The sequence below is a fragment of the Balaenoptera ricei genome, chromosome 10 (assembly GCF_028023285.1).
Source record: "Balaenoptera ricei isolate mBalRic1 chromosome 10, mBalRic1.hap2, whole genome shotgun sequence".
NCBI classification, from domain to species: Eukaryota; Metazoa; Chordata; class Mammalia; order Artiodactyla; family Balaenopteridae; genus Balaenoptera; species Balaenoptera ricei.
Window position 1 is genome coordinate 5860021 of NC_082648.1, and position 25919 is coordinate 5885939.

At 43.3% G+C, this 25919-nt stretch overlaps 1 protein-coding gene and 1 long non-coding RNA gene across 4 annotated transcripts in view; both read right to left on the reverse strand.

The window, feature by feature from the left end:
* Nucleotides 1-8835, reverse strand: part of VWF (von Willebrand factor) — a 161112-nt gene extending 152277 nt beyond the window's left edge. For 2 of the 3 annotated variants that reach the window (XM_059935150.1, XM_059935147.1), the window contains exons 1-3: nucleotides 8816-8835; nucleotides 7951-8427; nucleotides 3818-3909 (exon numbers count right to left, since the gene is read on the reverse strand). The gene's annotated coding sequence lies outside the window, so the exon portion shown is untranslated. Of the gene's footprint in view, nucleotides 1-3817; nucleotides 3910-4218; nucleotides 4234-7950; nucleotides 8428-8815 lie in introns of those variants that run through there. The other variant, XM_059935148.1, reaches the window with a different exon arrangement.
* Nucleotides 8836-9648: 813 nt separating this feature from the next.
* LOC132372924 (uncharacterized) overlaps nucleotides 9649-25919 on the reverse strand; it is a 37839-nt gene continuing 21568 nt past the window's right edge. Inside the window, exon 3 of the long non-coding RNA XR_009505286.1 lies at nucleotides 9649-9733. This is a non-coding gene — a long non-coding RNA (uncharacterized LOC132372924). The remainder of the gene's footprint in view (nucleotides 9734-25919) is intronic.

Below are 25919 nucleotides of genomic sequence, written 5' to 3' on the forward strand. Positions count from 1 at the left end.
GAGAAGCCAGAAAAGGCAAGGGACACATTCTCCCCTGGAACCTGCAGAAGGAACACAGCTCTGCCCATACCTTGACTTTGACCCATTTCAGACTTCTGACCAAGACTGTAAGATAACAAACTTCTGTTGTCTTAAACCATTAAGTTGGTGGCAACTTATTAGAGCAGCGATAGGAAACTCACACCGGCAGAGTGCCCTGCTCTCTTGGGGGGTGATTCCAGGCAGCTTTGCTAAATTGGTGTTGAGAGAACAGTAAGTGCTCTGAGCTCAAGGAAGAGGGATCCCTGAGGGCCAGGGTGTAAGAGCCTGAAGAACTGGGCTGGGAAGATGAACAGATGCAACCAGAGAAGAAGCTCACATGTGAAGGTGTGACTGTCAGAGGCACTTGGGGCAGGGCTACCCAGAGGCAGGGGGATGGATAAGTTGACCTCTGCCTGCCTGGGGAGTAAGTTCTCCAGGGTAGAGCTGGCACAAATGCAAAAGAACTTCAAGGGGGGAGAGATTTCCTAGCAGGGCTCATCTTTGCCTTCTCATATTTTTGTAGCATCTCTTCTCCTATGTCAACTCCACAGGAAAGAGAACTTTCTTGTCAGTTTATGCCAAATAAACAAACACACCAGATTTCTCAAGCCAGGCTACCAGCTCCCAGCATATACGGCCAGCACCTCAGCTAAAGGGAAGCCGTCCTCCTCCACTTCCTCTCCTCCAGGGACATCTGTGGGCGAAATAGTATGCTCACTTCCTGCCTTCAGGATGACCGTTAAAGTAATGAAATGCCTACTATCAAAAGGACGCACAACTGCAGACTAATCTTCTCATGTTCTCCGTAACTATGACACCACATTATTATTGCCACAGAGTTAAAGAGGGCTCAAACCACTACATCTTGTGGAGTTTCTGGTCCTAGTCGCCCAGTAGGATTCCTGAACCACTATCGCAGGAGCTGGGGTTCTAATTTTACAGATAGAAAGTTACAGATTCTGAATTTGTCTGCATCTTATAAAATAGCTTCAAAATACATAAATCGATAAATCAACTTTAAAGTCTTTCTCAATTATCCATAAATCAAGCAGATAAACTTGGTAAAATAAAGATTTTTTTAAACAATTGTTAAACCCAGTAATTGTACCCTTGGGCATTTATGCCAGAGAAATAGAAACTTAGATTCACACAAACTCTTATACATGAATGTTCATAGCAGCTTTATTCATAATACTGTAGTTAAAAACTGGAAACAACCCAGATGTCCTTCACTGGGTTAATAGCTAAAAAAACTGGTCAATCCATACATGAAATACCACTCAGCAATAAGAAAGAATAAACTGGGACTTCCCTAGTGGTCCAGTGGTTAAGAATCCACCTTCCAATGCAGGGGATGTGGGTTCGATCCCCGGTCGGGGAACTAAGATCCCACATGCCGCGGGGCAACTAAGCCCACGTGCTCTAGAGCCCACATGCCACAACTACAGAGAAGCCCACATGCAGCATCGAAGAGCCCGCGTGCCGCAACTAAGTCCCAACACAGCCAAATAAATAAATAACTAAAGTAAAAAAAAAGAAAGAATAAACTATTGATATATACACAACAACATGTGCGGTTCTCCAGAGAATTACCTGAGTGAAAGAAGCCAACTCCAGAAGGTTAAGTACTGTACGATTCCATTTATATAACACTCTTGAAATGACAAACTTTTAGAAATGGAGAACAGATTAGAGGTTGACAAGGGTTAGGGGTAGGAGAGAAGGGTGAGGGGGAGGAGGAACAAGAGAGATACTTGTGGTGATAAAAGGGCAAAAGGAGGGACCTTTGTTGTGATGGCCATATCTTGACATGGTGGTGGATATACAAACCTACACATGTGATAAAATTGTACAGAACTAAATACACACACACACACACACACACACACACACAAATGAGTACAAGTAAAGCTGGTGAAGCCTGAATAAAAATGGGTGGATTGTATCAACATCGATTTCTGGTGGTGATATTATATGATAGTTTTACAAGATGTTACCATTAAGGGAAACTGTAAAGGATACAATGAATTTCTCTGTGCTATTCCTTATCATCTCATGCAAATCTACAATTTTCAAAATAAAAATTTTAACTAAAAATTGTTTTAAAAAAAATAAATAAACTTGACCTAATGTATCTGTTTAGAGCTCTGCACCCAATAATGAGAGAATCCATATTATTCTCAGGTATACATAAGGAACCAAACCAGCTCAGTTTGCTCAGGACTTTCCTAATTTTAGCACTGAAAGTCTTTTATCCCAGAAAACCCCTCAGCCCCCCCAAAGAATTTAGATGTTTAATCACCCTAACATTTACAAAAATTAATTATGCACAATTCTCAGCACATTTCAAAGAACAGGTAAAATACACACCATATTCTCTGACTATAATACAACTAAATTAAAAGTTATCTTAAAAGATTTTTTAAATCCTTATACACTTGGACATTTTAAAACATACTTCCAGAAAACAGTATGGAGCTTTCTCAAAAAACTAAAAATAGGCTTACCATATGACCCAGCATTTCCACTCCTGGGTATATATCCCCAAAATACAAACACACTAGTAGGAAAAGATACATGCACCCCAATGTTCCTAGCAGCATTATTTACAATTGCCAAGACATAGAAGCAACCTAAGTACCCCTCAACAGATGAATGGATAAAGAGGATGTGGTATATATACAATGGAATATTACTCAGCCATAAAACAGGACAAAATTTTACCATTTGCAACAACATGGATGGACTTGGAGGGCATTATGCTAAGTGAACTAAGACAGACAGAGAAAGACAAACACTGTGTGATATCACTTATATGTGGAATCTAAAAAATATAACAAACTAGTGAATATAACAAAAAAGAAGCAGACTCACAGATATAGAGAACAAACTAGTGTTTACCAGCGGGGAGGGGAGAGGGGCAATATACGCATGGGAGAGTGGGAGACACAAACTATTGGGTGTAAGATAGGCTACAAGGATACATTGTACAACACGGGGAATATAATCAATATTTTGTAATAACTGTAAATGGCGTGTAACCTTTAAAAATTGTATTAAAATTTTTTTAATTTTTTAAATAAATAAAACATATTCCAGATAACTCACAGGTCAAAAAAATAAATCAGAAGAGAAATTCTAAAATACTTAAAATCACACAATATGAAGATACACCATATTAAACAATATTCAAAATGTGTGATGATGTAGTGAAATGTGTTCTTTCCTGCTCTCAATTCTTAAAGCTGGTGGGAGTATTTAAATAGCACCTCTTTAAAGGGTTTATATTCTTGATCCAGTAAATTCCATCTCTAGGAACTAGCTTAAGGAAATTACCTACAATGAGGACAGCGATCTGCCTCCAAGATAATCACTGCAGCATTGTTTCTGATTGTCAAAATGAAAGTGCAAGCATCCTAAACGTCCCAGTTTAGATTAGGCAAATAATTTTGGCATACACATGGGATGGATTATCACGTAGCCAGGAGAAACAATTTTGAGGCACAGTTACAAATGACATGGGGAAATACTTGCGGTATAGTCTTAAGTGAAAAGAGATGATCTCAATTATGCGAAATAGATGTAGAAGAAAACACGGGAGAATCGTGCTAACATATTTACACTGTTATCTCTAGATGCCAGGAGGTTGTCACTTTCTTATCTAAACTTCTCTGGAGTTTCCACTTTTTTTGGCAATGTGCTTACAATGTCTTTAAGGGGGTGTTTACTTTTTTAATGTTAGGAAAAGGAGGAGAGGGGAGAATAAACACAGAAGGTTACTGAGAATTTAGCTTACAGGTGAAGTTGCAGATCTGAGGAGGAAGAACGAACTGTGAATTCTTAGGAAAAGGATAGGCTCTTTCTTGACCCAATTAGATTCTTGCTTCCCTGGGGGGGAAAAATGGAAAGAAAAATGTTAAAAGAGCACAGTTTAAAAAAAAAAAAAAAAGTTGGATTTACTTTTTAATACCTCTTTACAATGAACCAAACTTAGCAATGCTTTTTATCTGTAATAGCCCCAAGCCGGAAACTACCCAAATGTCCATCCACAGTCGAATGGATAAATACACTGTGGTCTGTTCACACGATGGGTTATCACATAGCAATGAGAATGATCTACAACCACACACAACAGAATGGATGAACTTCACAAATACAGTGTTGAGTGAAAGAAGCTCGATTCAGGAAAGTACTTACTGGATATTCCGTTTGCGTAGAATACCAAAAAATGGCAGATCTATGCTGTTAGAAGTCAGAAGAGTGTTCCCTTGAGGGGGGGGCCGGGGGGTGTACCTAGAAGGGAGCGTGAGAGGAACTTCTGGGTTTCTGGTGATGTTCTAATTCTTAACCTGGCTGCTGGTGATGAGGGGGGTGTTTCGTCTGTGAATAAGTATTGAACTGGGTGCTTATAATCTGTATACTTTCTCTATGAATATTATATCAATATAAAGTACTCAAAATGAAAAAAAAACAATAATAGTGCTTGGAAGCATGCTTGGAATTTATCTTCCCTTAATTGCATAAAGTTTCCTAAAAAGCTACTGGGCTTCCTAGAATTTTTATTAATAATTCAAATCTCCCAAGCAGTGTTCCAGACAGGGTAGAATCTACTAATTTTGTGCCCCTTGTTCTGAAGCCCACTTCCTGTTCCAACTAGCTGTTCTCCGGACCAGAGCTGTTTGCCTCTCCTGATGCACACAGAGGCACCTCCACCTACCACTAATAATTAGTTGCCATAATTTGATGTATGCAACATATATGGACGTCAAGGTGACACCACACGATGGGGCACAGTGTGGCTTGAAGGGAGGGGAAGAAAAGGTGCGAACACAGAGCTTGTTCAGAGAAGACACTCTGTGATCCTCATTCTGAGGATCCTACCAGGCACCTAAATCCAGAATCCCCGCTGCCTACACTCCTGAAACCACTCTGCAATCCTAACATTTATCTGGTATCTGGGCTGGGTCTGGGGATACTAAGATGAGCAAAACCGCATCATCCTCTGCCCTCATGGAGCATACGGTCTAGTGACAAGAATGACATAAATCTAAACAAATCATAACTACAAGATAACCTAAGACCTATAAGATAGTGATGCTGTGGATGTACACCTGTAATAGAGGATTCCAACCTAAACTGATGGGGCTGGGGGGGGCGGCCAATGAGCTGAGTTCTAGGACGAATAGGACTAAAATCAAACCAAAGATGGGAGGAGCACTTCAGGTCATGGAACCAGCATGTGCAAAGGCCCAGGGGCAGGAGGAAGCTACCTATGAAGAACCCAAAAGATGGTTTGCCTGGCTGGAACAGAGAACACAGGGGAAGCGTGATAGGTGATAAGGCTGGAGAGGTAAGAAGGTGCCAGATGTGATGTGAATGTTTTCTGTTTTCAGGGCACTTTCACAGACATGCCCTCCTCAGGGCACCGCCATGTGTTAGCAAGAGCCGGCGGGACCGTTCCTAATCTGCAGATGAAGAAGTGAATGCTCAGGAAAGCGACTTGCCAGAGGCCACAGAGAGGAAGTGGGAAAGCCCAAATTCACCCCTTGCTCTCTGCCCTGCACCACCATTGCACCCCCTGTATTGCAGTCCAAGCTGAGCCTGCTTAGGGCCCCACCCTCAAATCCCAAAGCGGAGACTCTGGGTCTCACAGCTGGAGTGGCACCTTCTGGAGGACTCTCCCAGTGGGCATCCTGAAAGGGCTGAAGGGTCCCAGAATCTCTGACTGAGCTCTCCCTGGTTTACTGTGAAACACGGGCTGGAATCCTTTGACCTCAGACTTCATTGGTGGGAAAAGGCTTTGGGATGATACGGTTTGGTTGGATCAAGCAACCCTGCTTTGAATTCAGTTAGTCCACATTTCCAGACTTCTGCTTTGAAACACAGAAAATGCCTCTTGTGAGCCAGCCACATCCTCTCATAGGAAGCTTTTACCCACTCATTCGGGTACCACAGGAACTTTCCCCTTATCTTTATGCCTTCCTGAAACACAACCATTCTCTGTGTGAAATGGCCTCTCCCATACTATAGAACGTTTGTTGATTTAGGAAAAAGCACGTATCTCTTTCTTCTTCCACAAATGTTCAAGGACAAATCCTTATGTGCTCCTAAACATCCAACCTCTCTCTTTCTGTGAGACTGAGTTTACCTGCTATAATTCGCATGAAAAACTTAATATATTCTAAACCGTGGGCGCTGAGCAAGCCGCCACCACCCCTCCCTCAAGTCATTTTCTGAGGATGGAGCCTCTTGCAGGAAGAGAAAGCCTCGGACATTTAGGATCCTGCCCTTGCAACAAGCAAACAGTAGAATATAATCATGCCCTTGATTGGAATTAATAGCTGCATATACTTAATCACAGAATCTCAGAAATGGAAGAAGTCTCAGAGTCCTGGAGGTCAGAGTCTCCGCTTACTTCATCTTCCACTTCGAGAAAGTTACAAAATTCCTCTGGCCCTTGCTTTCCCCGCAAAGAGTCAGATGTGTGTGTGGGGGGGGGGGGGGGAGGTTTAACTACTGTCTCCGTTTTTAAATTTTGAGCCAATATTAAAAGCTCAGGATCTTTTACATTAAAATGTGGGTTTCCAGTTCACTTAGAAGACTGGCAGGAAGACTGGATCACATTCTCATGAGGGAACAATCAGCAGGAGATGAGGGTCTTCCCTCTTTGGAAGGGTTCTCTAAAATTTGCAAGTCCCTTCCACCTGCTCTTCTGTCTCCAACAACGAGGTCCATCATCAGTTGCCATTTATCATTCCACTTGCCTTATCATTTTTTTTTTAAGAGCACAGAAACATTTCTTTGTAGCCACTTCTCTATCAAACGTGGAAAAAAATCACGCTCCAAGAGAGCTGAGTTTCAAGAAAAACAAGAGGCCATATTTCTTTGTAGAAACTGAAAAATATTCCTCTGCATTTGGTTAGCTTCTCTCTCTGTGGTTCTGGCTACAATGCATGTAAAATTTGGAATATTTTCAGTTTAATATGAAAGTTGCGCTTGTTCACATGTTTAGGAGAAAGCTTTCTTACTGAACTGAAGAAAAATTCTTTAAAGAGCTTTTTAAAAGCTGAAAATGGTTTATAACTGACATTCTTTCATGCAAATAGTGGCCAGTTTAATGACTTCAATAATTGATATTCTTTCCACTTAAGTTATCTAGAGAAGCTGCAAGTATAGATCAAGAAGCAATGAAAATATTTCTCTAATCCTACCCAAATGTATAAATATAAATATATATGAAGTCTACATACTAGATCATATTTTTAGTTTTAATGAAACTAGTCACGATTAGAAATAAATGCCTCAGGGACCTATTTCTCAAAGTAGGAATAATAAATCTCAGGATTTGGGTCTATAAAGAGTTCACTTACTATGGTGCTGATGAGGGGATACTGGCCAAAATTTAATCACATGAAGGACTATGAGAGAGGCTGGGAAAAATAATCTTTAGCTATGTGTCCAGCTAAAAATTGGAGTTCTGTTGCTAAAGAAAGAGAGTCAGAATAACTATTAGAGAATCAGCAACAGATTCTGCCACAAAGAAAATTATCCCTGATTGAGACTATAAATCTAATGTAACCTTGATCCCAAAACCAGACATGAACAATATGAGAAAAAAAAATCCCTGGCCAGACTTACTCATGAAGATAGAGTAACAAGTAAAAGTAAAAAGTCCTAAACAAAATGTTAGCAACCGAATACAACAGTATATTAAAAAGAAAATATATTCTGACCAAGTTTTATTTATTCCAGAAATTTGAGTGGTCTATCAATAAATTTCAAATAAATTTGAAAATCTATCATTATCAAATACCACCCTAATGGATTAAAGGATAAAAATTTGAGCATCTCAATTGATGCAGAAAAACCATTTGACAAATTTTCTCATTCATAAAAACTCTGGGAATAGAAGAAAATACTTTAACTTACTAAGATTTTTTTTCAATCTACTTTCTTTTTTTCTTTCTTCCTTTCTTTCTTTTGGCTGAGTTGGGTCTTCCTTGCTGTGCGTGGGCTTTCTCCAGTTGCGGATAGCGGGGGCTACTCTTCGTTGCGGTGCGCAGGCTTCTCATTGCGGTAGCTTTTCTTGTTGCGGAGCACAGGCTCTAGGCATGCGGGCTTCAGTAGTTGTGGCTCGCGGGCTCTAGAGTGCAGGCTCAGTAGTTGTGGTGCACAGGCTTAGTTACTCCGCGGCATGTGGGATCTTCCCGGACCACGGCTCGAGCCCGTGTCCCCTGCATTGGCAGGCGGATTCTTAACCACTGCACCACCAAGAAAGCCCTAACCTACTAAGATTAACTGACAAAAATGTATGGGATACCATTTGCAACAACATGGATAGACCTGGAGTGCATTATGCTTAGTGAAGTCAGAGAAAGACAAATACTGTACGTTTTCACTTGGAATCTAAAAAATAAAACAAATGAATGAATACAACAAAACAGAAACAGACTCACAGACACAAAGAACAAACTAGAGATTACCAGTGGGGAGAAGGGTGGGGGAAAGGGCAAGATAGAGGGAGATTAAGAGGTACAAACTACTAGGTATAAAATAAACAAGATAGAATGATTTAATATACAGCACAGGAAATATAATCAATATTCTATGATAACTTTAAGTGGATTATAATCTATAAAAATACCAAATCACTATATTGTACACCTGAAACTAATATAACATTGTAAATCAACTGTATTTCAATTTTTTTAAAAACCTATTCTAATGAGGAAACGTAAGAATGTAACATCAGTCCCCTTCAAATAAAAAACAAGATAAGGATGCCCAATCTTACCACTTCTGTTTAAATCACATTGGGAATCCTGGCAAATGCAACAAGACAAGAAAAATAAATTAGAGTCATAAAGATCAGAAATAAAAAAAGAATCATTAATAACATACGATATAATTGTCCCAAAAGTATCTACAGACAAAATATTAAAAATTAATAGAAACATTGGCAAGGTAACCAAATATAAGATCAATATTTGAAAATCTAGGGACTCCCCTGGCCGACCAGTGGTTAAGACTCCGCACTGTTGAAACCCATAGAATGTACAACACCAAATGAACCCTAATGTAAATTGTGGACTCTGGGTGATACTGATGTGTCAATGTAGATTCATTAATTGTAACACAAGTACCCTCTGCTGAGGATGCTGATATTGAGGGAGGCCGTGCATGTGTGGGGTCAGGGGGTATATGGGAAACCTCCGTACCTTCTGCTCCATTTTGCTGTGGACCTAAAACTGCTCTTAAAAATAAAATCTATTTTAAATTGTTCAAAGAAAAAGCCAGAAAAAAATCATTTCAAAATATATGCATCTGTGTTGTGAAAAAGGTCTAAAAGATATAAACAAAATCAGAAACAGTGGTTACCTCTAGGGCCACATTTCTCAAACTCTAACATGTATACAAATTACCTGAGGACATTGTTAAAAGTGTTAATACTCTTAGTCTGATTTAGTAGGTCTGGGGTGGGGCCCAAGATTTTGCATCTCTCACAACCTCCCACGCAGTGATAACTGGAACCAGCTCATTCTGGCTTGCAAGAGCTGATTGTTGTATTTTTAAGAATTTTGTAAATCAGTTATTAAGTAGTCATTATTAAAAATTTAAGGGACTTGCCTGGCAGTCCAGTGGTTAAGACTTCGCCTTCCAATGCAGTGGGTGCAGGTTCGATTTCTGGCTGGGGAGCTAAGATCCCACATGCCTTGCGGCCAAAAAACCAAAACATAAGACAGAAGCAATATTGTAACAAATTCAATAAAGACTTTAAAAATAGTCCACATCAAAAAAAAAATCTTAAAATATAAAATAAAATAAATTTTCAAAAATAAAAATTTAATTATATAAACTTATAATTAAATAAATTATATTTAAAAGAGATAACAAATACTGGAAACTCATCATTTCCTAATTATTACACATTTTACCATTATCTATACTCTTGAGATTATACATACATATATATCAGTACAGTGGGAATTCTATCCAATGGTGTGGTACTACACAACTCTTTCCAATTTTGCATTCAGTGACATTGAAACCACACCCCATAGGTTAATAGAAGCTGGTGACTAACAGAAATTCCTGAGCTTGTCTTACAGAACAGCAGGTAAGGGAACAGCTTGTTAAAACCCCTCTGCTTGAAACCTGCCTTTACTGATTAAGCTCTCTTTAGTTATGTTTTGTACTTTCTTTAACTGCCTACCCTCCATGCTTCATATACCTTAGTAATATATTGCAAGACTCCTTAACCACCCCTGCAGACAGTAGTACCTCTGACGTATGGGTTGCCATAGTAATGGAGGCTTAAGCTGTTTTTCAGAAACTTGGAGTCAGCTCATGTCCAGTTCGGGACGGCTAAGACTGGTTGGGACCACTGATCCTAAAACTGGGCCTGCACAAATGTCCAATGAACAACCTTTTGACATCAGAGGGCCCAAAACTCCACCCTCAGATCATGCTAAGTGCCTCCATTTTTTGAATATGTGTCCCATGAAGAAGCATAACCCAGATATGCCTGCGCAGAACACCAATTACCTCACCTTTTCTCTACCTCCCATCACCTTTTTCCACGTGTAAGAATACCCTGCTTCTTTAACCCATAAATATCCCAAGTTCCTTGCCTTCGAGGAGGCGGATCTGAGACTTTTTCTCCGGTCTCCTCACTTGGCTGCCTTGAGAATAAACTCTTTCTCTGCTGCAAACCTTGGTGTCTCGGCATTTGGCTTGCTGAGAGTTGGGTAAACAAACCTGGTTCAGTTACATCACATCAGTAACATGAAAATGTAGCCATGGTGGAGGCTGCAGAAAGCCGGCTATTAATCATTTATCAAGCACACCACTGCTCTGGGATATAGAGCGCTCGTCTAGGGCATGGGATCAGAAGGGGGGAAAGTTTTAAGAGTGAGAGAAGGAAGAACTGCCGAACACGAACGCTATGAACAATGAAGAGAAATTTTGCCCCACTAAGGTTTTCTGAATTTCTAACTTGTTAGTGGCAGGTAGTGCTTAATAAATGTTTACCAGCTCTACGGACGAATGAATGCTGTAAAGAAGAACCAAGAAGTTTCCACTGGAAAACACAGGATGACCCGCTTCACTTCCCACGTGAGCTGGGGTAAAAGAATCGGGTGTGTGCTCCTGGGGGCCCTGGCAGGGGAAGCCCAGGGCTGGTCCTCTCCCTCCCTCCCACCTCAACATTTCCTGTAGGATTTTGGTTCCCGTATCTGGGAGCCAGTATTTATTTAACTCCTCCCCTGGAGTTCAGCAAGAACTATTCAGCAAGAAAAGCCCAAGGCTGCCCAAACTATTGGCCAAGTAAACAAGCGGACAGCCGCTTGTTGTCCACAAGTAAACAAGCGGACAGAAGACACTGGGACCCAGCGCCAGCCACAGTCTGGGAAAGGCTCCACCCACACCCACACCCTCTCCAGCTCTGTTCTGCACTCTCTTAGAGCCATCCATCAGCTCTAACTCCCTACTCCCCATCCAGGGAGCGTCAGCTGAGCCTTACCTGGGTGCTGGCATCATTGTAGGTGATGGAGACCCAGAGTGTGGGACAATCTACTCCAAGAGCTTATACTTGGTGAGGGAGGAAGTTGATGAGCAAGTGTTTGTATCACCCTAACATTCATATTGTGAAACCCTAATTACCCCCAAGTGATGGTGTTTGGAGGTGGGGCCTTTGAGACATAATTAGGGCTAGAATAGGTCAAGGGTGGGGCCTTCACAATGGGATTGGTGCCCTTATAAGAAGAGGAGGAGACCCAAGATCTCTCTGCCTGCCTGCACCCAGGAAGGCCATGTGAGGGTCCAAGGAGAAGGCAGACCATGAAGAGAGCCCTCCCCAAGAGCTGAATCTGCTGGCACCTTGATCTTGGACTTCCAGTCTCCAGAACCGTGAGAAATAAATGTCTGTTGTTTAAGCCACGCAGTCCATGGTCATTTGTTATGGCAGCTCGAGCTGACTAAGATACGAGGAAGCCAATATAAGTCAGATGGTGACAGCGCTAGGGAGAGGATGTAGGGTAATGGGAGCAAGTGATGGGGGCGAGTGGTATTTATGGAGGGTAGTCAGGAGGGCCTCTCTGAGGACGTGACACGGGAGCAGAGGCCTGTATGAGGGCTGAGTCTTAGAATATCTAGGGAAGAATATTCAAGGCAAAGAGAGCTGCACAGAAATAGCTGAGTGGGTGCACACCCGCTGGGCTCAAGGCAGCCCCAAATGAAGGGAACAGAGAAGCATGATTGGAGCCGAGGCCAGTATGGCCAAAGGACCCATCATGAAGGGTTTTATGGGCTGGTGAAAGGAAATTAGCATTTATTCTGGGAGAGATGAGGAGTCACTGGCAAGTTCTGAGCAAGGAAGGGACATGATCTGATTTATGTTCTAAGAGGATCATTCTGCAGGCTCTGTTGAGAACAGACAATGGGCGAGGTGGTGTGGGAAGAAGCACGGAAACCAGGTAGGGAGCTAACGCAAAAGTTCAGGCAAGGGCTTCCCTGGTGGCACAGTAGTTAAGAATCCCCCTGCCAATGCAGGGGACACGGGTTTGAGCCCTGGTCCGGGAAGATCTCACATGCCACAGAGCAACTAAGCCCATGTGCCACAACTACTGAGCCTGTGCTCTAGAGCCCACGAGCCACAACTACTGAAGCCTGCGTGCCACAACTACTGAAGCCTGTGCACCTGGAGCCCGTGCTCCACAACAAGAGAAGCCACCACAATGAGAAGCCCGCGCGCTGCAACAAAGAGTAGCCCCCGCTCACCGCAACTAGAGAAAGCCCGTGCAGCAACGAAGACCCAACGCAGCCAAAAATAAATAAATTAAATAAATTAATTAAAAAAATAAAAGGTCAGGCAAGTGGTGGTGGCGGCTCAGACCAGGATAGTGGCAGTGGAATCAGGGTCCTGGTTCTATTTATTTATTTTTTTATTTTATTTTTTTTGGCCACACTGCATGGCTTGCAGGATCTTAGTTCCCCAACCAGGGATCGATTGAACCCGTGCCCCCTGCAGTGGAAGCACAGAGTCCTAACCACTGGACCACCAGGGAAGTCCCCCAGTTCTATTTTGAAGGCAGATCTGACCAGACGTGCTGATGAAGTCTTTATGGGGCATGAGAGAAAAAAAGGGTCAGGGATGACCTGAGGTTTGTGATCTCAGTGGCTTGAGTCTGTATGACATCATGCCATGAAGACAGGACCCTGTCTTATTCTTCCTGACTGTATTCCTCGGGGGAGACGGGGCACAGTGCCCGGCCAATGATCAGAGACAGAGGAAGGAATCCAGGAAGAGAGGGAAGGCCTGGGGGGATGGGCGGGTGAAGGCAAGGGTACTCACACCATTGATAGCCACAAAGTCCTGCCTCCCCAGAAAGTCTTCCTAGAATGACCCAAAGAGCACTGGCGGCTGGCCCGGCCCTTCCCAGGGGTTATTCTCACACCCGTCTGCCGTCCCAACCCCAGCTCTCATCCTTGCACCAAAGCAGTGTGCTAGCCTGTTTGAGAACTGGTTTTACCACTTTTACTTCACCACTGGGTTGATCCTCACGGGGTTAGGCTACAGCTTTGACCACTGTAACAGACAACCGAAATGACAGAAAGCCTTTCTCCCTCGGCTACTACTCAGTAGGTAAGTCACCCAGGCTACAGAGACCTGGCACCATCTACTTCGGCTCTGCCATCCCCTCCCCCCCCCGGGGACCTGGCCGTATCTCATGGTCTCAGACAGCTTCTCACCACATCCGTGCCCTGGACAGCCAGGAGGGGGAAGGAAGGAGTGGGCAGGGTTGTGGCAGAGACAGCCCTGCCCTTTAAGGACACGCTTTTATCCCACTGGCCAGAACTGGACTGTATGGTCCAAGGAGGCTGGGAAACAGAGACTGGATTCTGGGACCCCATATCCCCATCTGGATCCACTGGCTGTGGAGGAAGGGAAGGAGAATGTGGGCAGGTGGCAGCTCTGCCTGTGGGTCCCCAAAGCAGTTGAAGGTCAATGCCTTGAAGCTCAATTCCTACTCCTTGTGTGAGCCGCTAAGGATAGGGTCTAGCTCAATCCCTTTCATTTTTCGTACAGAATTTTTCACCATACGAGGCATGTTCACCTATGAAATTGTACTTGATTTCACCACACCTTGTTAGGGAGGTAGATTTAACAGACTTTACCCACAAGAGAACCAGGGCTTAGAGAGGTGAGAGGGTTTGCACAGGGTCGCAGGCTGGTGGACCTCTGGGGTTTGAACTCTGACCTTCTCTCCAGATTCCTTGCCCTCACTCCTCACTAACAGGGCATTTAATGGATTATTATTGTGATGTGGGGCACAGGTGACCCCCACCACCAACACCACCACTAGAATCTTTCAGGAAAGATAGCTGCTAAGAGACAGATGCAACTTGCTAGAACCCAGGCAATGCCATCAAGCTTGTGGAAGAAGAGGCTCTACCCCCCTTGCACATCAGTGTGTGTGACATGGACGTAGAGGACGCAGAATCAAGCCGTCAGTACCCATCAGCTGACAAGCCCAGGGCAGACGGCCTCCTCGCCTACAGCAGCCTCTGGGATTATGGGTTGGCGTCTGTACCAGCCAGTTGTGAAATAGGTTTATTATCACCAGTCATGAGTCCCAGAGTGTCCTGTCATGCTGGAGAGGCTCTCAACTTGCACTTCAACTAAAGAAAACAAGCCAATCATACCCCTCCCAGCAGCTCCCAGCTGGTGAAGAGAGAGCCCTAAAGACACCAAGAGGGACTTCCCTGGCAGTCCAGTGGTTAGGACTCCGTGCTTCCACTGCAGGGGGTGTGGGCTCGATTCCTGGTCAGAGAACTATGATCCCACATGCTGTGTGGAGCAGCAAGAAAGGAAGGAAGGGGAGGAGGGAGGGAGGAAGGAAGGAAGGAAGAACATTCACAGAAAGATAGACAAAATGAAAAGGCAGAGGACTTTGTACCAGATGAAGGAACAAGATAAAACCCCAGAAAAACAACTAAATGAAGTGGAGATGGGCAACCTTCCAGAAAAAGAATTCAGAATAATGATAGTGAAGATGATCCAGGACCTCGGAAAAAGAATGGAGGCAAAGATTGAGAAGATGCAAGAAATGTTTAACAAAGATCTAGAAGAATTAAAGAACAAACACCTAGAAGAATTAAACAACAAACAAACAGAGATGAACAATACCATAACTGAAATGAAAAATACACTAGAAGGAATCAATAGCAGAATAACTGAGGCAGAAGAACGGATAAGTGACCTGGAAGACAGAATGGTGGAATTCACTGCCACGGAACAGAATAAAGAAAAAAGAATGAAAAGAAATGAAGACAGCCTAAGAGACCTCTGGGACAACATTAAATACACCAACATTCGCCTTATAGGGGTCCCAGAAGGAGAAGAGAGAGAGAGAAAGGACCCAAGAAAATATTTCTAGAGATTATAGTTGAAAACTTCCCTAACATGAAAAAGGAAATAGCCACCCAAGTCCAGCAGGCGCAGAGAGTCCCAGGCAGGATAAACCCAAGGAGAAACATGTTGAGACACATAGTAATCAAACTGACAAAAATTAAAGACAAAGAAAAATTACTGAAAGCAACAAGGGAAAAACAACAAATAACATACAAGGGAATTCCCATAAGGTTAACAGCTGATTTCTCAGCAGAAACTCTACAAGCCAGAAGGGAGTGACATGATATATTTAAACTGATGAAAGGGAAGAACCTACAACCAAGATTACTCTACTCGGCAAGGATCTCATTGAGATTCAACGGAGAAATCAAAAGCTTTACAGGGCTTCCCTGGTGGCGCAGTGGTTGAGAGTCTGCCTGCCAATGCAGGGGACATGGGTTCGAGCCCTGGTCTGGGAGGATCCCACATGCCGCAGAGTGACTGGGCCCGTGAGCCACGAGTACTGAGCCTGCGCGTCTGGAGCTTGTGCCCGGCAGCAAGAGAGGCCGCGGCAGTGAAAGGCCCACGGACCGCGATGAAGAGTGGCCCCCGCTTGCCGCAACTAGAGAAAGCCCTCACACGGAAACGAAGACCCAACACAGCCAAAAATAAATAAATAAATAAATAAATAAATAAATAAATAAATAAATAAATAAATTTATTAAAAAAAAGCTTTTCAGACAAGCAAAAGCTAAGAGAATTCAGCACCAACAAACCAGCTCTACAGCAAATGCCAAAGGAACTTCTCTAAGTGGGAAACACAAGAGAAGAAAAGGACCTACAAAAACAAACCCATAACAATTAAGAAAATGGTAATAGGAACATACATATCGATAATTACCTTAAACGTGAATGGATTAAATGCTCCAACCAAAAGACAACTTTTGTATCACTGAATGGATACAAAAACAAGACCCATATATATGCTGCCTACAAGAGACCCACTTCAGACCTAGGGACACATACAGACTGAAAGTGAGGGGATGGAAAAAAATATTCCATGCAAATTGAAATCAAAAGAAAGCTGGAGTAGTAATACTCATATCAGATAACATAGACTTTAAAATAAAGAATGTTACAAGAAACAAGGAAGGACACTACATAATGATCAAGGGATCAATCCGAGAAGAAGATATAACAATTATAAAGATATATACACTCAACATAGGAGCACCTCAATATGTAAGGCAAATGTTAACATCTACAAAAGAGGAAACCGACAGTAACACAATAATAGTGGGGGACTTTAACAACTCACTTACACCATTGGACATATCATCCAGACAGAAAATTAACAAGAAAACAAAAGCTTTAAATGACACACAATAGACCAGATAGATTTAATTGATATTTATAGACATTCCATCCAAAAACAACAGATTACACTTTCTTCTCAAGTGCACATAGAACATTCTCCAGAACAGATCACATCTTGGGTCCCAAATCAAGCCTTGGTAAATCTAAGAAAACTGAAATCATATCAAGTTTCTTTTCCGACCACAATGCTATGAGATTAGAAATCAATTACAGGGAAAAAAACGTAAAAAACACAAACACATGGAGGCTAAACAATACGTTACTAAATAACCAAGAGATCAAAGAGGAAATCAAAAAATACCTAGAGACAAATGACAATGAAAACACGACCATCCAAAACCTATGGGATGCAGCAAAAGCAGTTCTAAGAGGGAAGTTTATAGCAATACAAGCCTACCTAAAGAAACAAGAAAATCTCAAATAAACAATCTAACCTTAACCTAAAGGAACTATAGAAAGAAGAACAAACAAAACCTAAAATTAGTAGAAGGAAAGAAATCATAAAGATCAGAGCAGAGATAAATGAAATAGAAACAAAGAAAACAGTAGCAAAGCTCAATAAAACTAAGCTGGTTCTTTGAGAAGATAAACAAAATTGATAAACCTTTAGCCAGACTCATCAAGAAAAAGAGGGCGAGGACTCATATCAATAAAATTAGAAATGAAAAAGGAGAAGTTACAAGGGACACTGCAGAAATACAAAGCACCCTAAGAGACTACTAGAAGCAACTCTATGCCAATAAAATGGACAACCTGAAAGAAATGGACAAATTCTTAGAAAGGTATAACCTTCCAAGACTGAACCAGGAAGAAATAGAAAATATGAACAGACCAATCACAAGTAATGAAATTGAAACTGTGATTAAAAATCTTCCAACAAACAAAAGTCCAGGACCAGATGGCTTCACAGGTAAATTCTATCAAACATTTACAGAAGAGCTAACACCCATCCTTCTCAAACTCTTCCAAAAAATTGCAGAGGAAGAAACACTCCCAAACTCATTCTATGAGGCCACCATCACCCTGATACCAAAACCAGACAAAGACACTACAAAAAAAGAAAATTACAGACCAATATCACTGATGAATATAGATGCAAAAATACTAGCAAACAGAATCCAACAACACATTAAAAGGATCATACACAATGATCAAGTGGGATTTATCCCAGGAATGCAAGGATTCTTCAACATACGCAAATCAAACAATGTGATACACCATATTAAAAAACTGAAGAATAAAAACCATATGATCATCTCAATAGATGCAGAAAAAGCTTTTGACAAAATTCAACACCCATTTATGATAAAAACTCTCCAGAAAGTGGGCATAGAGGGAACCTACCTCAACATAATAAAGGCCATATACAACAAACCCACAGCAAACATCATTCTCAATGGTGAAAAACTGAAAGCTTTTCCTCTAAGATCAGGAACAAGGAAAGGATGTCCACTCTCACCACTATTATTCAACATAGTTTTGGAAATCCTAGCCATGGCAATCAGAAAAGAAAAAGAAATAAAAGGAATCCAAATTGGAAAAGAGGAAGTAAAACTGTCACTGTTTGCAGATGACATGATACTATACATAGAGAATACTAAAGATGCCACCAGAAAACTACTAGAGCTAATCAATGAATTTGGTAAAGTTGCAGGATACAAAATTAATGCACAGAAATCTCTTGCATTCCTAAACACCAATGATGAAAAATCAGAAAGAGAAATTAAGGAAACAATCCCATTTACCATTGCAACAAAAAGAATAAAATACCTAGGATTAAACCTACATAGGGAAACAAAAGACCTGTATGCCAAAAACTATAAGACACTGATGAAAGAAATTAAAGATGATACAAACAGATGGAGAGATATACCATGTTCTTGGATTGGAAGAATCAATATTGTGAAAATGACTATCCTACCCAAAGCAATCTACAGATTCAGTGCAATCCCTATCAAATTACCAGTGGCATTTTTTACAGAACTAGAACAAAAAAATCTTAAAATTTGTATGGAAACACAAAAGACCCCGAATAGCTAAAGCAGTTTTGAGGGAAAAAAACGGAGCTGGAGAAATCAGACTCCCTGACTTCAGACTATACTACAAAGCTACAGTAATCAAGACAATATGGTACTGGCACAAAAACAGAAATATAGATCAATGGAACAGGATAGAAAGCCCAGAGATAAACCCACGCACCTATGGTCAACTAATCTATGACAAAGGAGGCAAGGATATACAATGGAGAAAAGACAGTCTCTTCAATAAGTGGTGCTGGGAAAACTGGACAGCTACATGTAAAAGAATGAAATTAGAATACTCCCTAACACCATACACAAAAATAAACTCAAAATGGATTAGAGACCTAAATGTAAGACCAGACACTATAAAACTCTTAGAGATAAACATAGGAAGAACACTCTTTGACATAAATGACAGCAAGATCTTTTTTGAACCACCTCCTAGAGTAATGGAAATAAAAACAAAAATAAACAAATGGGACCCAATGACTTAAAAGCTTTTGCAAAGCAAAGGAAACTACAAACAAGACGAAAAGACAACCCTCAGAATGGGAGAAAATATTTGCAAACAAATCAACGGACAAAGGATTAATCTCCAAAATACATAAACAGCTCATGCAGCTCAATATTTAAAAATCAAACAACCCAATCCAAAAATGGGCAGAAGACCTAAATAGACATTTTTCCAAAGAAGACATACAGATGGCCAAGAAGCACATGAAAAGCTGCTCAACGTCACTAATTATTAGAGAAATGCAAATCAAAACTACAATGAGGTATCACCTCACACCAGTTAGAATGGGCATCATCAGAAAATCTACAAACAACAAATGCTGGAGAGGGTGTGGAGAAAAGGGAACCCTCTTGCACTGTTGGTGGGAATGTAATTGATACAGCCACTATGGAGAACAGTATGGAGGTTCCTTAAAAAACTAAAAATAGAATTACCATATGACCCAGCAGTCCCACCTACTAGGCATATACCCTGAGAAAACCATAATTCAAAAAGAGTCATGTACCACAATGTTCATTGCAGCTCTATTTACAATAGCCAGGACATGGAAGCAACGTAAGTGTCCCTTGACAGATGAATGGATGAAGAAGATGTGGCACATATATACAATGGAATATTACTCAGCCAAAAAATAAATGAAGTTGAGTTATTTGTAGTGAGGTGGATGGACCTAGAGTCTGTCATACAGAGTGAAGTAAGTCAGAAAGAGAAAAACAAATACCGTATGCTAACACATATATATGGAATCTAAAAATAAAAAGGTTCTGAAGAACCTAGGGGCAGCACAGGAATAAAGATGCAGATGTAGAGAATGGACTTGAGAACACGAGGAGGGGGAAGGGTAAGCTGGGACGAAGTGAGAGAGTGGCATGGACATATATACACTACCAAATGTAAAACAGATAGCTAGCGGGAAGCAGCCACATAGCACAGGGAGATCAGCTCGGTGCTCTGTGACCACCTAGAGGGGTGGGATAGGGAGGGTAGGAGGGAGACGCAAGAGGGAGGAGATATGGGGATATATGTATATGTATAGCTGATTCACTTTGTTATAAAGCAGAAACTAACACACCATTGTAAAGCAATTATACTCCAATAAAGATGTTAAAAAACAACAACAACAACAAAAAGAGTCATGTACCACAATGTTCACTGCAGCACTATTTACAATAGCCAGGACATGGAAGCAACCTAAGTGTCCATCGACAGAAGAACGGATAAAGAAGATGTGGCACATATATACAATGGAATATTAGTCAGCCATAAACAAGAACGAAATTGGGTCATTCGTAGAGACGTGGATGGATCTAGAGACTGTCATACGGAATGAATTAAGTCAGAAAGAGAAAATCAAATATCGTATATTAACGCATGTATGTGGAACCTAGAAAAATGGTACAGAGGAACCGGTTTGCAGGGCAGAAATAGAGACACAGATGTAGAGAACAAATGTATGGACACCAAGGGGGGAAAGTGGCAGGGGGGTGGGGGGGTGGGATGAACTGGGAGACTGGGATTGACATGTATACACTAATATGTATAAAATAGATAACTAATAAGAACCTGCTGTTTAAATAAATAAATAAAATAAAATTCAAAAAAATAAAAGAAGGAAGGAAGGAAGGAGAAGAGGGAGGGAGGGAGGGAGGAAGGAAGGAAGGGAGGGAGGGAGAAAGGAAGGAAGGAAGGAAGGAAGGGAGGGAGGGAGGAAGGAAGGAAGGAAGGAAGGAAGGAAGGATGGGAGGGAGGAAGGAAAGGAGGAGAGGAGGGAAGGAGGGAGGGAGGAAGGCACCAAGAGAGGGGACAGCAGGTTTCCCCCGGGCTCCTCAGGGACACCACCTGAGCCCTCGGCAGTTGCCCCCCAGCATCCTTCCTCCCATACCCGCAGCCTGTCCGCCCCAATTTCCACTCCTGAAGCTACAACCCCCCACCCTGCAGACCTAGTCCACTCCTACAGTGCTGGGCAGGCTTGGAAGGACTGGCAGAAATCACAAAGCCTTAGAATATCAGAGCAGAATGGGCATTAGAGACCTCCAACACCACGGCCGGAGTGGTACCACATGGCAGAGGCCTGATGAGCACACATTATGTGCGGGGCACTGCCTGAGGTTCTCTGCATCTTGCTTTACCTAATTCAGAAGGGACTACCTGGCTTTGATCCCAACTCTGCCACCTAGACCTGTGTGACCTCAGACAAATTAGGCAACCTCTCTGTGCCGCCATGCCCTCATCAGCAAAATATAGAGGATAATGAGACTCTGCCCCAAAGAGCTGTTGTGATGATGAAACAAGTTATTACAGTTGATTCTTGTCGTTCTAGGTAGTGATGTCCTATGAAGTCACTATGGACACTGAATTAGAGAATATTGAACCAGTGTTCCCGGGGGGGAAATGAGGGAGGGCAAGGTTCCTGCGAGCAGTCACATTTTCAACATCCAATCAAAATGTTAGCTTGTTTTATGTGTGTTCCTATTTAAAGACACTTTTTTTTTTTTTTTTGGCCTCACCACATGGCTTGCGAGATCCTAGTTCCCCGACCAGGGATCGAACCCGTGCCCCCTGCAGTGGAAGCTCGGAGTCCCAACCACTGGACCACCAGGGAAGTCCCTAAAGACACTTTATTTAATATAAATTGTTGCTTCGTTAACGTCGACCTCACGGCCAACAGCACTACAGCTCAGGCCTGAACAAAGTTGGTGTAACACAGGTACTTTCTCCACAAGGCATGTCCCAGCCTTCTTGTGGGAACCTTAGCACTTCAGCGCTGTGCTTGGGGGGCGTTTTAAACAGCAAAATCACCAACAGAAAGCACAAACGTGAGAAAAACGTGGCACCAAATAGACTGTGAACAGGAGAGACTGAGCTGAAAGCAAGATGGCTCAGCTACTCCCCGTTCAGCTGGGAACATGAGTGTCCAGCAACTGACAGTTGTCACTGCTCTGCACACACTCTCGAAAGACCGCAAAGTACTTTGAGTATTGATTCGGGGGATTGCAAATAAATTTTAGCAAGTAGGCGAGTTCGCAAATACGGAATCCACAAATAGTGAAAATCAACTGTATAGAGGAAGTCCTTGGAACAGGGCCTGGCATGTAGCAAGCACTGGATGAATAATGGTGTTAATACTTTGTAAGCTTTAGGATACCTACTGAGATGGATATTGCTATTCCCACTTAATAGATGAGGAAAGGGAGCATCTGAGAGGTTGAGGATCCGGACCAGGTCACAAAGAGGGTCAATGGTGGTGTCAGGACTTGAGCCCACATGTGGGCCTGGCTTAACCCTTTTCTACGCTGCCCAGAACAGGGACCCCAGCTCTTCCCATGCTGCCTCTGCACAGGCTCACACAGGCTGGTTCCCCCCCCACCTGCAGACAAACATCATCGCCTGTGTTTACACCAGAGCTTCCTTTCCCAAACCTCTTGACTCTGAGACGCCTTAGGAACAAAGAGGTTTCCCAGTTTCCTGCCCGGGCTGGGGCATTCCTCCCTCTGGCTGCAGCACCCCACCCCCAGGCCTTCTCTCCCCGCTCTGCCTCAGCACCTCCCACCCCACACCTGCCACCAAGGCAGTCTGGCAAAAAGGCTTGGGGACAAGTGGATCCTCTCGGCTGGCCTTACCCAACCGAGAGCAGAAGTCCCAGGAGAAAGGAAAGCGAGATGGGTGCTGAGGAGGAAGAGGGGCCCAGCCCCAGTGAGCAGGGAGCAGAGGGGAGGCTGGGCAGATGGAGGGACAGGTGTGAGGGGCAGAGAGACCCTGGTGCCCACATCCCACTAGATCTTCAGAGAAGCCGGCATCCACCCGGACCAGACAGGTAACCCTGCCACCCTCCCAGGCCCGGAGTCTCTGAGTGGGTTTGACATCCCCTCTGAAAGCTGGAAAGAGGTGCCATTCTGCAGCAATTTGCATCTCTGTTTACCTGTTAACAGGGTCAGTAAACTATGGCCTGAAGGCCAAATCCAGCCAGCGGCCTGTTTGTGTACAGCTCACTAGCTGAAAATGGTTTGTATGTTTTTAAACGGTTGAAGAAAAAGAGAGAGAGGAGGAGGAGGACAGAAGACTCTATGTCACCCACAAAGCCTAAAATAGTTACTTTTTGTAGAAAAAGCGTGCCCACCCCTGACCAGGATTGACCCAGCTGTGGCAGCCCTTCGCCCACGCATCCCTGGCGCGTGACACTGGGTGTGTTATTCAATTTCTGGAAGGCTCGGTTTCCCCATCTGTAAAGCCAAGGCGGGAACAGCACCCGTGTCCCAGGGTTGTGAGAGTGAAGCCAGGTGTAACGGATGCCCACCTCTCAGCCCAGAGCGCCCTGTGCTCCTGCACGTGGTGCATTCTGCTAGCCGGTGGCGGCAGCGGTGGTGGCACTAAGTGTGTGATGGGAAGATGAGGAGAAGAGTCCCCTCCTGACCAGCTGACCTTCCCCATGTCACAGAGAAGTGGGGAAACTGAATCACGGGGGTGACTCATCTGAGGTCACTCGGCTATAAATAGGATGTGAAGGCCCTTGGCACCTCCCTTCCGCCCCCCCGCCGCGTCTCCCCCACCCCTGCTCTCGCACCCCTGCCCTCCGCACTTCTCCACACTTCTGTCCTGGGTCCCACTCTCACAGGACCTTGCTCTTCTCAAGAAGCTGATTGCCCTCCACTGCTGTGTTGGTTGCCAACAACTGAAGTCATTTCCCATCCTAGGGGTATTTGCATTTAACGCGCACCTCCTAGACCCCCAAACATCCACAGGTATTTCTCTCTAATAGAGAGAACGCCAGGCACAGTGACAGGTGCTCAGAGCTGTGCTGAAAATCACAGACGCCACTTCAATCCAAAGCATCTCGGGAATTCCCTGGCGGTCCAACTGTTAGGGCTCCGCGCTGTCGCTACCGTGGCGCAGCTTCAATCCCTGGTCGCCGAACTAAGATCCTACAAGCCGCGTCGCACGGCCAAAAAAAAAAAACATTGTGACCACAGTCTCTCAGATCCACTATCCAAATTCTGTCTCACCCGTTTAGCTCACACTCTGGAGCAGACAGACAAATGTAAACACAGGATCTGACCACTGAGTCCAGCTCTGCCGTGGTCCAGCTGGCACCCCAGTCCCCTCCCTCACCAGCCTCCTGAAGTTGAAGGATGCAGGGTCTCTCTGAGGTCACATAAGAAGGCCCAGGCCACTTCCATCTTTTGAGATTACCGGTACATATATTTTATAAAATGAAGAAATGCCCCAAACAGGGTTATGGAACTTGTGGTCTATTTTAAACATTTACTTGCAAAGTTTACACTTTCGACCCCAAAGGATAATGCAATCTAACGGTGCTGATCCTCAGAATAATTTCAGGATTTATAACAAATATTCACGTATCCTGAACCCTCAGGCAAAGTGGTCTAGTGGGGAGATAGAGGGGAGTTTACAGAGGAACAGCAGCGACTTCTTTCAGTTCCGTGGGCGCGTCTCTGTGATGATTGCAGCTCACTTTGTTGGGAGATGAAGTCCGTGGAAATGAGACAAGAGTCCAGGGGTGAAGCTCCTCTCGCCCGGCTCTCCAGGGAATTCCTAGACGCCCTCCTACAGCTGAGCCCGGCTGAGTGGCTGCTCTCGGCCGAATCCTGGACCTAATCTCTCTTCTCTTGCATCAAGCCTGCCTGGAAGGCCATCCGCTTCTCCTCCTGGCTAGGTGCAAATTCCCTTTCCGTTCCACGAGACCTGCCATCACCCTGCTCTGCCCTCTCTCCCTCTCCCTAGTCCCAGGAGAGTCACCAGCTGCTTCTCCTCCTAGTGCCCAAAGCATAACTCAAGTACTGTAAGTATTGGAAAGGAAGAGGAACTTTACAGCTACAAACACTGCCCCGGCCACGTGATCAAGGTCAACATCAACATCATAGGTCATAGTGATAGAACATACCCTTGACATGTAATGAAAATGGGACTTGACCTCTGTGATCTTCCTCCCCAAAACCCATAATCCCAGCCCAATCATGAGAAAAACATCAAACAAATCCCAATTAAGGAGCATTCTGCAAAATTCCTCCCAATTGTCAAGGCCATCAAAAACAAGGAAAGTCTAAAAAACTGTCACAGCCAAGAGAAGCCTAAGGAGACAGGATGACTAAAGGTAATGTGGGATCCAGGATAGGATCCTGTAATGGAAAAGGAACATTAGGTGAAAAATAAAGAACTCTGAATAAACTGTGGACTTCACTTAATAATAAGGTATCGATATTGGTTCATTAATAGTGATGTGTGTACCACATTAATGTAAGATGTCAATAATAGGGGAAACTGGGCATTGGGTGTACGGGAATTCTCTGTACTACTTCTGTGCAGTAATTCTGTGAATCTAAAATTGTTCTAATATTAAAAGTTTATTATTAAAAAAAATGACTTATGAATGAGTGGCTCTGTTTCATCCTTACCCAACTCCAAAGCACAAAGTACTAGGCTTAACTAGAGGGCAGAGTGGCGGGCGGATACGAACACAGGCTCCAGCCTCAGACACGTGAGGTCTGAGACCTGGCTCTGCCACTCACTGCTGCTATGTCCTGGGGGGGTTACTGGACCCCTCTAAGCCTCAGGTTCCTTCATTTTAACGGGAAGGAGT